Here is a 14,517-nt window from a genome sequence, read left to right as displayed (position 1 = left end):
TTAATTTAGTAAATAGTTAATTACAATTCCTTGTGGGTACGATATCTGGACATACAATCCTATATTACTTGTCGACCACGTATACTTGCGTGTGCGTTTGGGAGCAACACCTGCCCCCGGTCGTAGACGATTGGGCCATTCAGGCCTTCACCCAGGGACTCAATACTCGAAGCTCGTTGGCTTTACAACAGTTGAAGTAAAATTTTATAGAATATCCGGCTGTAACTTGGGTCGGCGTACATAACCGGTATCAATCAAAATATAGTGTCAAAGATGATCAGCTTGGGGCCCCTTCGGGGTCCGTTTATCCAGTCAGAGCTATCGACAGATCCAAGAGAGACATCGATCGTGAACCAAGATCGAATAGGGATCAGTATCAACCATACAATGGATATCGAAGAGGCAATGGGTCCGGGCGAAACCCCATGAGAAATGAAAGAAGAAGTGATCAATGCCAAAATAATCGGGGACTTATGAGCAAAAGCAGTTTCGATAGGTCCGTCGGGCCCAAGGAAGCGCCGAGATTATGGGAGTACAACTTCAATGTCGATGTTGCTGCCATCGTATCCGCCATCGGAGGCATCAAAGACACCAAGTGGCCTCGACCTCTACAGTTTGACCCAGCCCAAAGGGACCCCAACCTAATGTGTAAATATCATGGCACTCACGGTCACAGGACGGATGAGTGCCGACAATTGAGAGAGGAAGTAGCCAGTTATTCAACAATGGACATCTCCGAGAATTTCTGAGCGATCGAGCGAAAAACCATTTCAGGAATAGGGACTCTAGTAAGCAGATCGAGCAGGAGGAACCTCAGCAGGTCATTAACATGATCATAGGTGGGGTCGACGTCCTAGGGACCGATGTTAAAATGCATCAAAGTATCCATCACAAGGGAAAAATGAACTCAAGATTACGTGCAAGAAGGAACCTTGTCTTTCAACGACGAGGACGCTGAAGGCATCGTGCAACCCCATAACGATACACTAGTAATATCTGTACTCATAAATAAATCTCTAGTTAAGCGTGTGTTAATTGATCCAGGTAGCTCGGCCAATATCATCAGATCGAGGATCGTGGAGCAACTAGGTCTACAAGACCAAATCATGCCTGCAGTCCGAGTTCTAAACGGATTCAACATGGCATGCGAGACCACTCAAGGAGAGATAACATTATCGGTGAGCACCGCCAGAACCATTCAGGAAATAAAGTTCTACGTGATCGAAGGAGATATGAGGTACAATGCTCTGTTCGGGAGGCCATGGATTCACAACACGAGGGCAGTACCCTCGACGCTGCACCAGGTGTTGAAATTCTCAGTGCCAGGAGGGATTAAAACAATTTACGAAGAACAACCAGCCACAAATGAGATGTTTGCGGTCGACGAGGTGGTCCCGATATCCACACTTTTAATACTAAAGGATCTAGGTTCAGTAACTAAGGGCGAAACCAACTAGCAATCACTGACATCGGCCCCGACCGAATCGGAGAAGCAGAGGATGAATGAGGACGACGACTACAGAGTTCCCAGATCCTTCATAGTCCCCGACGATTCCGGCGGCACCAAATCAACGGTCGAAGAATTGGAGCAAGTCAAATTGATCGAGCACCTGCCCGATCGTAAGGTATAACTGAGCATGGGGTTAAATTCCGAGCTAAGGAAAAAACTCATTAAATTCCTTAAGGCAAACATAGATTGTTTCTCTTGGTCCCACCTCAACATGATAGGGATCCCGCCAGAGATAACTAGCCATAAGCTGAGCCTGGATCCGAAGTTCCACCCAGTCAAACAGAAAAGAAGGCCGTGAAGGAGTTCGTGCGAAAATGCAACGGATGTCAGAGGCATGCTTCGATGATTCATCAGACCGGGGAGTTGCTACATTCGGTCTTGTCACCCTGGCCATTCATGAAATAGGGAATGGACATCGTCGGCCCCCTACCATGGGCACCCGGTGAGGCTCAATTTATATTATTTATGACTGACTATTTTTCTAAATGGGTGAAAGCCCAGGCATTTGAGAAAGTCAGGGAGAAGGAAGTTATTGATTTCATTTGGGACCACATAATATGCTGGTTCGGAATGGCAAAGCTCTAATACCGGTCGAAGTAGTATAATCGAATCTCAGGTTCCGATATGCGACCAAAAGGTCAATTGGCGAGGCCATGAGTACGAGCCTGGAACTGTTAGACAAGAGGTGCGAGGCCGCCTTCGTCCGGTCGGCTGCCCAAAAACATCGGATTGAGAGGTATTACAATCGAAGAGCCAACCTTTGACATTTCAATGTCTGGGACTTGGTGTTGAAAAAGATGACACTAAATACCCGGAACCTAAATAAAGGGAAGCTGGGACCGAATTGGGAAGGTCCATATCTATTTATCGAGATCACCAGCAAAGGATCATACAAACTCGAAGTAATGAATGGTGAGCGATTACCGAACAACTGGAACATAACCCACTTGAAACGATTCTACTGCTAAGGTATGACCCCATTCATTTCTTTTCCTTACATGCATTATGGATTGGACTAACACCTGCAGGTAACGGTCAATGAATGATGTAACCTTTAGGCCTGAAGGCACGCATTGCCCTCTTTTTCCCATGAACCTGTTTTGTCCCAAATGGTTTTTCCGGTAAGGTTTTTAATGAGGTAACAGTGGATCGTGCTAACTTAGAAATGAAGATCGGCTATGGACCGTTGTCAAGGATCACATCGGCAGTATCTGAGCCTTCTTTATGATCGTCCTAGAATACTGGTGGCCATCACCCTCGAACAATGATTTAAGTAAGGAAAATAACTTTGTGCTCGAACTGTATGGGCTCGGTGGAAAGGATATATTGTAAGGGCCAAATGGTCAAATGAATCGTTCCCACATAGACCACTTAAGCCATAACACGAAGCTTGTACACATTTACCATCTTGTATGTTGCGCACAAAAATAAAAATAAAGTTTCTACCTTGCAGATACATATTTTGTCTCTTAAAAACTATTACATTTTGTTCCTTAAGGACATCGGGCCCAAGGGCCACCTCTACCCAGATCCAAGGGATCACCCCACTCGGGGACTGTCATCCAAAGAAAACTCATACGGCTCGACCTGTCGAAACTCGGGGGCACAAAAATCTATTAGGTAGTGCCCAAACTTTAAAGGCCACGGCCTCCCTCATTCGGGGACTGTCATCCTGGGCAAGCCCGGACGGCTCGGGCTTCGAAGCCCGAGGTAATAAGCCCATTGGGCAACACCCAAACATAAAAGTCTATGTCCGTCCTAGAATGGCTCAGAGACGTCCGAGATCTGTAACCAAAACATAAGGCCTTAAACATTTCTAAACTAGTTCAAAGGCTACCCTAGGCAAAATTATAACCTAAAAAATTCTAAGTAAGCACTACGGGGAAAGCTTCCGATCATGCCGAGTCCCCGCGAGTCTTAACCAAAATTACATCGAAAACGAGCCTTGTTCGAACCTCCGAACAAGACCTTATTGTTGCGTGCTAAGGCATTCGAGATCTTTGCAATCGTAAAGAAAAACCAAAAAGGAACAAACTTGAAAATTGTCGAAAGAAAAAAAGAGCCTTGTATATATACATAAATCGTTACACAGGCCATACGGCCTCAACAAAAAACAAATACAAAAGTACAAAAAATGAAGAAAATTCTACAAGTCACCTAAGAAGCCTGATCTTTACCGGATCCCGCTTCGTCATTGGGACCATCAAAGTCTTCTCCGCCCTCGGATAGGTCTGAGCCCTCGGAGCCTTCCTCGTCCTCGGGATATGCCAACTTTTTAGCCTCGGCCTCGAGCCTCTTAACATTTTCAATCTCGACCGTTAAGTCGAAACCTCGGGCATGAACTTCCTCGAGAACCTCCCTACGGGACGGCCACTTCACGTATTCGGCAAAGACTTTCAGGCGATCTTGGGCTACCTCGGCATCAGCTTTGTACTAGTCCACCATCTATTTGGCGTCAGCCCTGGTTATTTCTGCCACTGACTTGGCTGCTTTAAGCACCTTGGCAAGGGTATCCCGTTCGGCTGCAGCCGAGCCCAGTTGAGACTGGAGGTCTTACATTTTATAGGATTGGGCATCAGCTTTCTCCCTTGCCGCTCGAAGTTGGGCCTCCACCGATGTCAGCTGCTCCCAGGCAGTCTCCTTTTCTGAAGCCAATTGGTCAATTTTTCCCTTCCACTCTTCGGCCATGGCCTTGATCTCATCCATCTCAGTCCGGAGTTGGTCGACCTGATCAACCTTTTGCTGGACCTGTGGGTTCTGACCATTAGTCACCATGTCTAACTCGTCATCACTAACTTCAAAAATATTTACCTGTTCCACCATGTTGTCATGTTCATTATAAGCCACGTCCAACTTGACTTGAAGGTTTTTGACTTCTCCTTCGCGTTGGTCATTGAGAAGCTTATACATGTCCCTCATCTCATCAAGCTCTTTGACTTCGGCCTCGAGTTGGCTAAGCTCATCCCTTTACCAGAGAAAGGTTTCATGGTGAAGCACCAAGGCCTGTAAAATAAAGAGAGGAAAAGACATTAGAGTCATCAAAAAATGGATCATAAGATAAAAGAGTGTGATAACACCTTATCCGGTTCAGCTCCTGTTGAGCTTCGTTGAACAAGCATGGCACATCCATCTCGTTTATTTTTGCCTGGTCATCTTCGGTTACCAAGCACCGGAGGTAACTAGCTATCCCTACGGGTGTGGAAAGAATCCGGGCATCCACCGGAACGGTGATAATGAAAGATTGCTTCCGACTAGGATCTGTGCTCGGAGCGTGGAACCGATTGATCAACCTTGGGCTCAAACTCGAACCGCCGACCTCCGAGGATGGGATTTTCCTCGGCACCTCTAAATCGCCCAACCCGGTGAAGTCTTCCAGGGCAGTTGAGTCCACCCCATCAAAGAAGTAACCAAGGGGATCGTCCGATCCCTGAACCCCTTCATTAGATCTCTCCTTCGTTGCCCGGGCTTTATCAAACATAGAATTTGTGAACGAGGGCGATCCCGATATATCTATAACACCGGGCGGGGCGGAACCAACATCTCAAGTGATCTCGGCCCTCACTTCGGTACCAACCTCATAAACTTGAGGGTGATTAGCCTCCGTCGTTTCCCCTCGGATGCCGTCCATTTCTCACAAATAGACGGCTCGTAAGCCACAAAGAAATCGTCCTCCTCAGGCTCGTTTCTGGACCGGTAGAGCGAGTCTGAGTCAGGCACTCGTGAGTTGGAGCTTTCATTTAACTTATGAACCAACCTTCACCTTGGTTTCTTTTTCTCCGAGCTTAGGGCCCTCTTCCTTTTATTCTCTCCTACTGTGGCTCTAGGCTGTCCCGAAGCAGAAGAATCAGCAGGCAAGTCCTCGTCCCCAACCAGAGGCCTAAGCTAGACAGTCTTAGGCAAACCTGCAAAAGGGAAATAAAAATAATTATAATAATAAAAATGTGATGCTAGAAGAAGAAGCCTAGCGCAACTTATTCGGGAAAGAGATCTTACCATGGGAACGGGCCTCCTAACGGCCCTTCGAAAGTTTGCGCCACGAGTGCTCGGAATAGTGCATCTGTGAGACAATGCCTTTGATCCATTCCTTTAACCGAGGAAAAGCATTTGGGACTCGAGCAGCAGTTGCACCACCACGAGCACCAATGATAAAAGAGGGAGATGAGCATGAAATCAAAATTCAAAGGGAATTTGTACTTACATGATGCGTTTCACTTCTCAGAGAATGGCCTTGATTTGGCCGGAATCAAGTCTGAGGTCCTCACCCGGACAAAGCATCCCTGCCAGCCTCGATCACAGTCTTCATCGATGCTTGAGAATGGGGATTTACTAGCCCGGCGCACGAGTTTTATCAGTCCTCCTCGGAAGATTCGGGGACTGTACAAACAGAGTAGATGATATACGCTAAACCGATAGGAGTCGATCTTGTTCAAAAAAAATCGAAAGAGGATTATGATCCTTCACAACGATGGGTAGATCTGACCGAGACATACCTCGTATCTCTTACATAAGTCTATAATGACCGGATCCACCGAGCCTTGTGTAAAGGGATAAGTGTAGACACTTAGGTATCCCTCAACATGGGTAGTAATGAAATCCTTAGAGTCGGGGACTACTATGTCCTTGTCGGCCCAGTTTCAGTCCTTTCGGACTATGGGGAGGTCATCTTTAGTGATTGAGAAAATATATCTCGATGCCTCCTCACGCTGACCCTTCACTGAAGAGGTCTTCTCAACCTTGAAGTTTTCAGCGAACAACCCCCGGGAATGAACATCTTCAAGGGAGGTTCAGGAGCTGGTTCATCGGTAACCACGTTAGCAGCAAACCTCCCGAGGTTGACCACATCGAAAGTGGTTTTGTTGATTTCGGCAATCGGTTGGGAGGTAGAAGCGACCTTTTGGGGAACAGATTTGGAGGTTTTGGCCATTGTTATCTAGGAAAAACTTGAAAAAGATAGAGAAAAGGTGAAAGTTGACAGCTCAAATGTGTTGTCTTGAGTAGAAGATGAGTAAACATTCTGCAACGTACTGAGAAATCTTGAGTAACCGAGGTAAAATGCCAGAGTATAAAAAAGGGTAATCCTGAAGACACGAGGGTAGAAGTTTGAACGTAAAGTGAAAAATGAACGAAGGAGGGGATATTTATAGGGTTCCCACGACGTTTCGCGTCCAGGGACAGCCAACCGACGGCTGCCACGCATTTGAGGTCACAATGACGCGACTGACGGGGCGTTTTGGATCTTTATTGTTTTGTGTCGCAGCATGTTGAAAAAGAGATCAAGAAACTCATATCGTTCCTCGTCGTTTCCGTAAAACTTACTCTCCGAGAAACGAGGGGACTATCTGTATATGGGTGAAATCGGACCCATAAGTCGGCCCGGTTCCCGATAAAATAAATCGAGTAAGGGACGCGATGGCAAGGAACCATAATCGAGGTAAGGGACTCATCGAGTCAGGCACTGGGGGCATGACGCCCACCCTCTATTATATCAAGGCCATGACCCCAGGATCGGTCCAAATCCCAAGAGACTTCGGGGAGCATTATTGAGCATTCGAACACGATTAACGGAAGGCCCGTTACCAACCGGTTATCACGGCGCAGATCTCGGCACAAACCGACGGGAATCTAGTAATCAATTAAATGAGAGATTTTTTACCTTTTATAGAACTGTACTTATGGTAAAACTCTCTTACTATATAAAGGGGAATCTGATTATTCATTAAGGAGGGTAACACGCATCCCAAAGCAATACACTATTATTTTTACTGTTATTCATAGCTATTTTTCTTGTTCATCAGTACTGGCCATTGAGAGCCCGGATCGAGGATGAATATCTCACTAAGGCTGGAATCATCCTCCTCACGTGGTTCGAATTTTTATATCTTTATTTGTTCAATATAACTCAATTTATCGTTTTGTATCAAATTAATCCGTGTATCTTTAAAACAACTTAAAAATTTAATTGTTATATGATTTTAAGGGTAAACAGACTATGTTGTTACCCTTTACACTGATATTTTATTTTAATCCTATGATGTCAATTGGCCAAGGCAGTACAAGGTATTGGCCCTTCGGAAACTTTCAGAAGACTATCGGCCTGGGCTGGTAATTTCTCATGCTGTCTCACTATCATGACAGAAACATACAGATTTTTCACTGTAAAGGGTAGCCCAGTGCACTAAGTTCCCGCTATGCATAGGGTCCGGAGAAGGCCGAACCATAAAGGTCTATTGTATGCAGCCTTACCCTGCATTTCTGCCTGGTGCACAAATTTTTCATTGTATAATCGCAAAAATACCACATTCCCAAAGGATATACTTCAATATAAATTTTGACATGTAAATATTGTATATGGAATTTGATTTTAGTAACCTTGGATGATGAATTTGATGATGGTAAGATCACATGGAAGAAATTCAGCTTTAAAGTAAAAATGTCCGAGGATCATCTTGGTGCTTCTATATCAGGAAGTCTGGTTAATTAACGCAAATGGATTGTCTAGGCTATATTTGGACCGATCAAGATTCATTAAATGGGTCGTTGCCCAATTCTGTCCAAAAATCAGTTGGATTAAGATGGGCTGGGTCAAAATGGGCTAAACAATGGGTTATAATCCAGTCAGTCCAAATTGATCCAAATCTTTGCAATATTCTCAACTTTTACACAAGCATATATAAAATATTCTCATATATAACAATAGTTTTTATTTTCATTTTTTGTAAATATCATTCTAGAATGGTTTATGACGATTTTTTTTCCTTTTGCTTCTTGTCTTATGGTTTGGAATAAATATCAATTCATGCTTAATGATTTCTTTCCTCAATTTAGATTTAGAACTTTATTTGATAGTTCTTTATCTTATAACAAAGAGCAGAATAATAAAAGAAAAGCAGAATTAGTGATAAAATTACTCCAATTTTTTAGGAAATATTTTTTAAGGAAAACATTTTCTTCATACCAAACACACCCTTAGAAGCTTTAAAGGGCAATTCCTATTCTTTGGTCAGTTTAGGCTGAAATCATGGGCTGATTTGGACTACTGAAAATAAATGAGTTTAGTTGGGTTGTGCCCAAACTTACCCCATCATTTAAGTAGCTCATGCCCAATCCATTAAAACCTAAAAGAATTGGACAAGTCAAATGAGTTTGGGTCACTTTTGCCACCCCCAGTAAACGAAGATGTAAGAGTATACAAATCCCCTTTCTGGCTGTATATCTGAGAAAAGGAGTACGAAGTAGCAAGCTCGAACAGAAAAGTTCTGATCCTTGATCTCCTATTAATTCATACAGCAGAGGACATTATGGGAGGCTTTGCCGCACTTATGGCTCAAAAAGTATTTGAATTGAATCTTTACCAAAAACATTCATCCCATTGAGACAAAAGTTCTCCCTCTTTTGGAAACAGGTGACTGGTATACATACAGAACCCGACATGGTCAAGTTCTGATCGCTGCTATATTTTCTTTTTATCAGTATCCGCATGCCAAATGATATTAGGTGTTTGAAATAATTTTTTGTATGTGGAGATACATATGACAAGGCGACCTACCTTGCCTTTTGAGGGGTCACGTGACCCGTTAGTCTCGGCAGAAATCATGTATATATATCTTATATATATATTTGTAAATATAACAGGAACCTTAAATAATTTAGGTGTGCCCCAAAAATAAAAGCTTGACCGGTGGAGTGGTTGAGTGTAGTGCTTAAGTTTCTCCGTTTAGTGGTTGATGTTGGTTTGAAACTCATGTTTAGCTTTTACTCCTTTCTATTTTACTTATTTGAATTCAACATAATTTAAATTTAACAGCAAACTGGTTTATTTTTTTTAATCTTTTTTCTAAATTCAGTTTTAGTTTAGTACTAGTACATAATGGTCAACTTAATTAATTTTATTCTTTTTGTAAATCTCACCCTTCAAATCAAAAATCTCAAATTGCAAGTTATTGCTCCACAAATAAAAAAATATAAATCCTTTAGGTCACAACCTTTTTCAACAATCACTTCGATAAAGTAGTGGACATTGTCAACTCTGACTCCACGATGGCAACTGAGAGTTTGAGACTTTTTTTCAATTTTTTGACTATTAACACTTCCTTAATCTTGTTTTTTCTATGTAAGTTTTTGATAATTTTAAAGTTTGAACAACTTTTTGATCACTGACTCTTTTTTTATTTGAGAAAAAACTAGAAATTTTAAAGTTTGAAATAGGCTTAAATCAAACACCTTCCCTTCTCGTAGCACCCATTTTGTGAAAAATGTCTCTCTCACTGTTCGATGCTTTTTCTTTCTTTAAATTTTGTTTTTAATACTTAGATGATAGGTTATCGATCATTGCATGTCGAATTTTATCGCTAGTAATTAGCATCTAGGTGCACGTCAAATTTTATCGCTAGTAATTAGTATATAGTGGTGCCCTGTCGCGCTCAAATCTTGGGTCCGCCACATTATTGACAAACATGGAGAGAGAGAAAAAAGAAGATACAATTGACAAACATGAAAAATAAAGATGCAAACGACAAACATGAAAAGAAAAAGATACAAATGACAAATAAATTCTAGCATAGTCAATCTTATTGCCTGTGGCACTTCTTTGTATTGAACAGTGCCACTGCCCCTTATACTCCGTCTCAAACTAATTTTCAGCTTTAGTTTTCCTATTTACCGTTGCATGTTTTCCAGTTTACTGCGTCAGGACAGAGTAACTGTATCAGGTCATAGGAGGTGGAATACTAGTCATCCCCGGAGAAACCTCTTATTATGATGCTATATTATGTGATATCTTTTTATTTTCCATTTTTTGTGTGATCACATGATTTGGTTAATCCAAGAGCCACATGAATATATCAAAACATGCCAATTGCAGCATAATTGTTTACTCGTAAAACGGTACAGTTGAATTTGTTCGTCGTTTCTAGATAAGTGAATTAATTTGATCCAAAAGGTAATGAAATAACTGATAATATATAAAATACATAGCCTTAGAATGTAGATGGAACGGCAGAACTAGTGAGTCCGAGAACAAGGTTTCCGGGCACAATAATGATAAAATCAAAAGCGAGAGTAAAATTGTATTAAAATGTTATATAGAATGTAGTATAAGTTAGCTAGAAAATGTCCCTTTACAATGATAATTGAGCTCTCTATTTATAGTTATGTCTAGGGAAGGAGGTCCTAAGATCATGCCCTTCTTTAATGTCAATTATGAGGACCATTGATGAAGATGTAACGTTAGACATAAATGCTAAACTCCTTGTAACGGGTCATCATCCTTAATGCTGTAAAATATTCCGTATTAAATGTTACCGGGCGCAAAACATTTAATACTCCTTTGATGATCATTATTCCTTCTGGTGACAAGCGGAATAGCCATGTTCGGTGGCCATCTCCATCTTGTGTTCCACATGTCCTACCTTTAAGCGACCACGTGTCATGTCATATTTTTCCCTATACAGATAGTCCCCCTGCTTTCCGGTGACATAACTTTATGTTACCGAGAAGTTGGTAGAAACACTCTTTTGGCAGGAATTACTATAATATCTTTTGAAGGCCACTAACGGTTGATTAGACGCCTCTCTCTCCGCATTTAATGCCCTGAACACGTGTCTTCCCATGATTTAGCACGCCTTTTTCCGATTATCGAGGTAATCATGGCCATGAATTTAGCCGTCCAAATTTTAGTTATATGCATCATCCTTCTCTTATGTACTTCATAATCTTTCAAACTTCCAATTTGCACCTTTATTTCCCAACTTTTCTCTGATATTTTTCGAACCAGAAATTTTCTTTCCTTCTATTCCAATGGCTTTCTCTTCAAAATGTGCTAGTTCTTCAAAGGAAAAGAACAAAGCCGAGGATTCCGTTCCTCCAACGGTAGGTTCCATCATCCAAAGAAGGCTTAGTACTTCGAAGGATTTTTAAGAGAAACTGCCTACTGCTAACCTTCGCACATGGGCTGTTAGTAGGTACCCTTCTTCTATTTGCCCTTCCAGTATTCCGGCTGTGATGGAGGACTGCCGCTGTCCTGAGTTGGACATTATTGCTCCTGACCTATCGGAGCGAGTGACCCTTCCCAGGGAAGGGTTTACATATTTTTTTCACGTATCTTTTTACTTTGGGTGCGTTTTCTTTGAGCGGAGAGCTTAATTCCGTGATTGCGGAGTTTTTTCTTCGCTACCAAGTATGTTTGGGACAGGTAAGTCCTTAAGTGTGGAGGACAGTTGCCTGCCTTCGACATCTGTGCCTAGAAACTGGAGAGGATCTAACCCTAGCTCATATGATGAATCTCTATTCCCCCAAAATCTTTCGCGGGGGAATGATAAACCTTTGCAAGCGTGGCCACCATGCTTTGCTGTCTAACATAGACGACGACAATGACCGTGGGTGGATAGAATGGTTCATTGCGGTTGCCACCAGTGATATTATTCCAACAACGACATCATCCATTCCGGTTGCTTGGAACTGCTCTCAAAAGTTCTCTTTAATACATCTTTTCTTACTAAATATTCTTTCATTATTGATCCTTCAACCTTCATTTGTTACAGTGACTCGATGGATCCCACCGGTGATAGAAGGCTTAGACCGGTGGGTTCAGAAGATCTTGGACATCACAACGATTGAAACCCATTTGTGGAAAGAACTGTCCATTAAATACGGGTTGAAGGCCACAAATCATGGTAACTTTAATTTACCTCGTTTTCACTTTTTGTATATGAAGAACTTGGTTGAACCCTTCGGACTTGCTCACGAAATCAGGTCTTCCTGCGGGCTCAGTTGATGTCCCCGAGGAGGATGTTTTGGCTGACCGTGCTGATGCGGCGAGAGTGCTTCAGGAGGCACTTACTCGAATAGGCATCTCCGAGCCTGCTTTGGGCGCAGGCATTTCTTCACGGAGTCCCCGGCCAAAGAATAAGCAACCAAAAAGAAGGTGTTCCTCTACGACCGGGGAAAAGAATAAGAGGGCAAAGGTTGATGCCCCCGAGTCATCTCCGGTGGCGATATTGACTAGTCCTCCTTCCGGGCTGGTCATAGACACTGTGATGATCGACAATGATGAAGAAGCTAGTGATGAGGGAGCTTCTTTACATAGAAGGATACGATCCTCATCGTCTTAACATGATGCTCGACCTGTTGAGACAATTGCAACAGCTGAAGATGACGTTTCAGCACTTTGGGGGGAATTTGATTTGTTAGATAATGCCAATTCCCGCTCTCGTACCCCAATTGTTGTAACCGGTACTGCGAGGCTGAGTACCAGGTCCATGCTGTCTTTGGTTGGCGAGCATCAAATAACCAGCATTGCATTTGATGCAGTTGTTTCTCACTCTTCCACTTCATCAGCTTCATCTCCACCTTCACCATCACCAGCAACTGCTACATCATTCCCATCTTCATCCACTCTTCTAACAACGGTTGCTACATAATCTCCAACGGCCGTGCCTGACCATGAATAAGGTGCCCCTCATCCACAGTCCCCGGTTCATGAGAATTTGGGGCAAAATTATGATGCCCCCTATGAATATCCACAAAGGAGAAGGAGTGTTACGCTTTCGGTCTCCACTGGGTGCAACTTGCTTTCAAGGCCGGTGGAGCTTGCTAACTATCTGAAGCCTTTGGCTTCAGAAAAAGACTGGGAGAAGATTCAACCACTCTCGGGGGAGTGTTTGTTGAATAATGCTATGCATAACGCCGCGGCGGTACGTTTATTTCTTCCTCTATTATTTCCCCTACTTTTGAACGAATGTATTTTGAGTTTTACCTCTTCTTGTTTTGCAAGCCAATTTTCTTGTTTCTGAGGGCCTTCAAAGGCTGATTCCTGAGAAGGAAGAACTTACTTCTGAATGGGATAAGCTTTTGGCGGAACGGAACCAGACTGTTCTCCGTCTCTCGGAACTGGAAACCAGAGCCACCAAGGCCGATGTTTTGGAAGCTCGTTTGCAGCAAAGTGAGCAAGAAGTGATAACCCTCAGTCAAGAATTTGGCTCGTTGAGGGTTAGATTTGATGAAGCCAAGGCTAAATGGGCTGAAGTCCAGGACGCCATTCTTGCTGCAAGCGCGAGGCTGCCTCCACTGAAAAGGTGATTAATTTGGAAGAAGCCTTAAACTCCAAAAGTGAAGAGCTTGTTGTTGTGGTGGAGAAACATGCCCAGTTGGAGGAGAAGTATAGGAAAAATATCGAGCATAATAGGCTCTATAGTTCAATTTTCCGTGAGCTTGATGCCAGTCTCAAATCTGTTAGGTCCGCCCGGGAAAACCTTTCCGCCGAAATTATTCAACTCAAAGAAGAACACAAGCGCCGAGCGGTTTCCCTTATTGTTGAAAACACTTAATCCATGTATAGAATGAGGAGAAAAACCTTGGAAGAGGCCAAGATTAGTACCATTGATATTGATGCCGAAATTACTAAAGCCCGAGAGCTTGAGTTGGCTGCATAAAATGGATTCCCGGTGCAGTCTGACGCTCCAAGTTCTTCTGATTCCGGTTCCGAGTTTTCAAAAACTAGATCGGAAGGTGATGATGCCGAAAACCAAGCTAGGGAAAATGTTGAGCCATCTGTGGAACCAACTCTTGGGGATGCGGATACTTCTCTTCCTCCTGATTCCGGAGACGCTCCAGCTTAGCTTTTTCTTTCTTTTTCTATTTTGTACCTTTATAACTCTGACGCGCCCTTGTAAATAAAAATATATTTTTTGCTCAAGTATCGTCAAGTCTTTAACTTTTGTACTTGCTTAAGTATTCTGCGCATGTTGTTATGTTCGCGCTTTATTATGTGTAATCTCGGATGCTTTTTCTTCAAAGCATTTTGGTTCCGAGAATTATCCTTTTTACATGAGGGTTTCAATAAGTATTTGCGCAAGTTTGCTTTTTGCGTCTTTTTCGTATGCAAATTCGGGTGTATTTGTTCCCCGATGGCATTATGGATTCCAAGCATTGATTCTTCCGGAACCAACCCTTTAACGTGAGGGTTTTTATAAGTATTTGCACAAGTTTGCTTTTTGCGTCTTTTTCGTATG

Source organism: Nicotiana tabacum, chromosome 13 (genome assembly GCF_000715075.1).
Source record: "Nicotiana tabacum cultivar K326 chromosome 13, ASM71507v2, whole genome shotgun sequence".
Classification (NCBI taxonomy): domain Eukaryota; kingdom Viridiplantae; phylum Streptophyta; class Magnoliopsida; order Solanales; family Solanaceae; genus Nicotiana; species Nicotiana tabacum.
Note: the sequence above shows the minus strand (reverse complement) of the source record.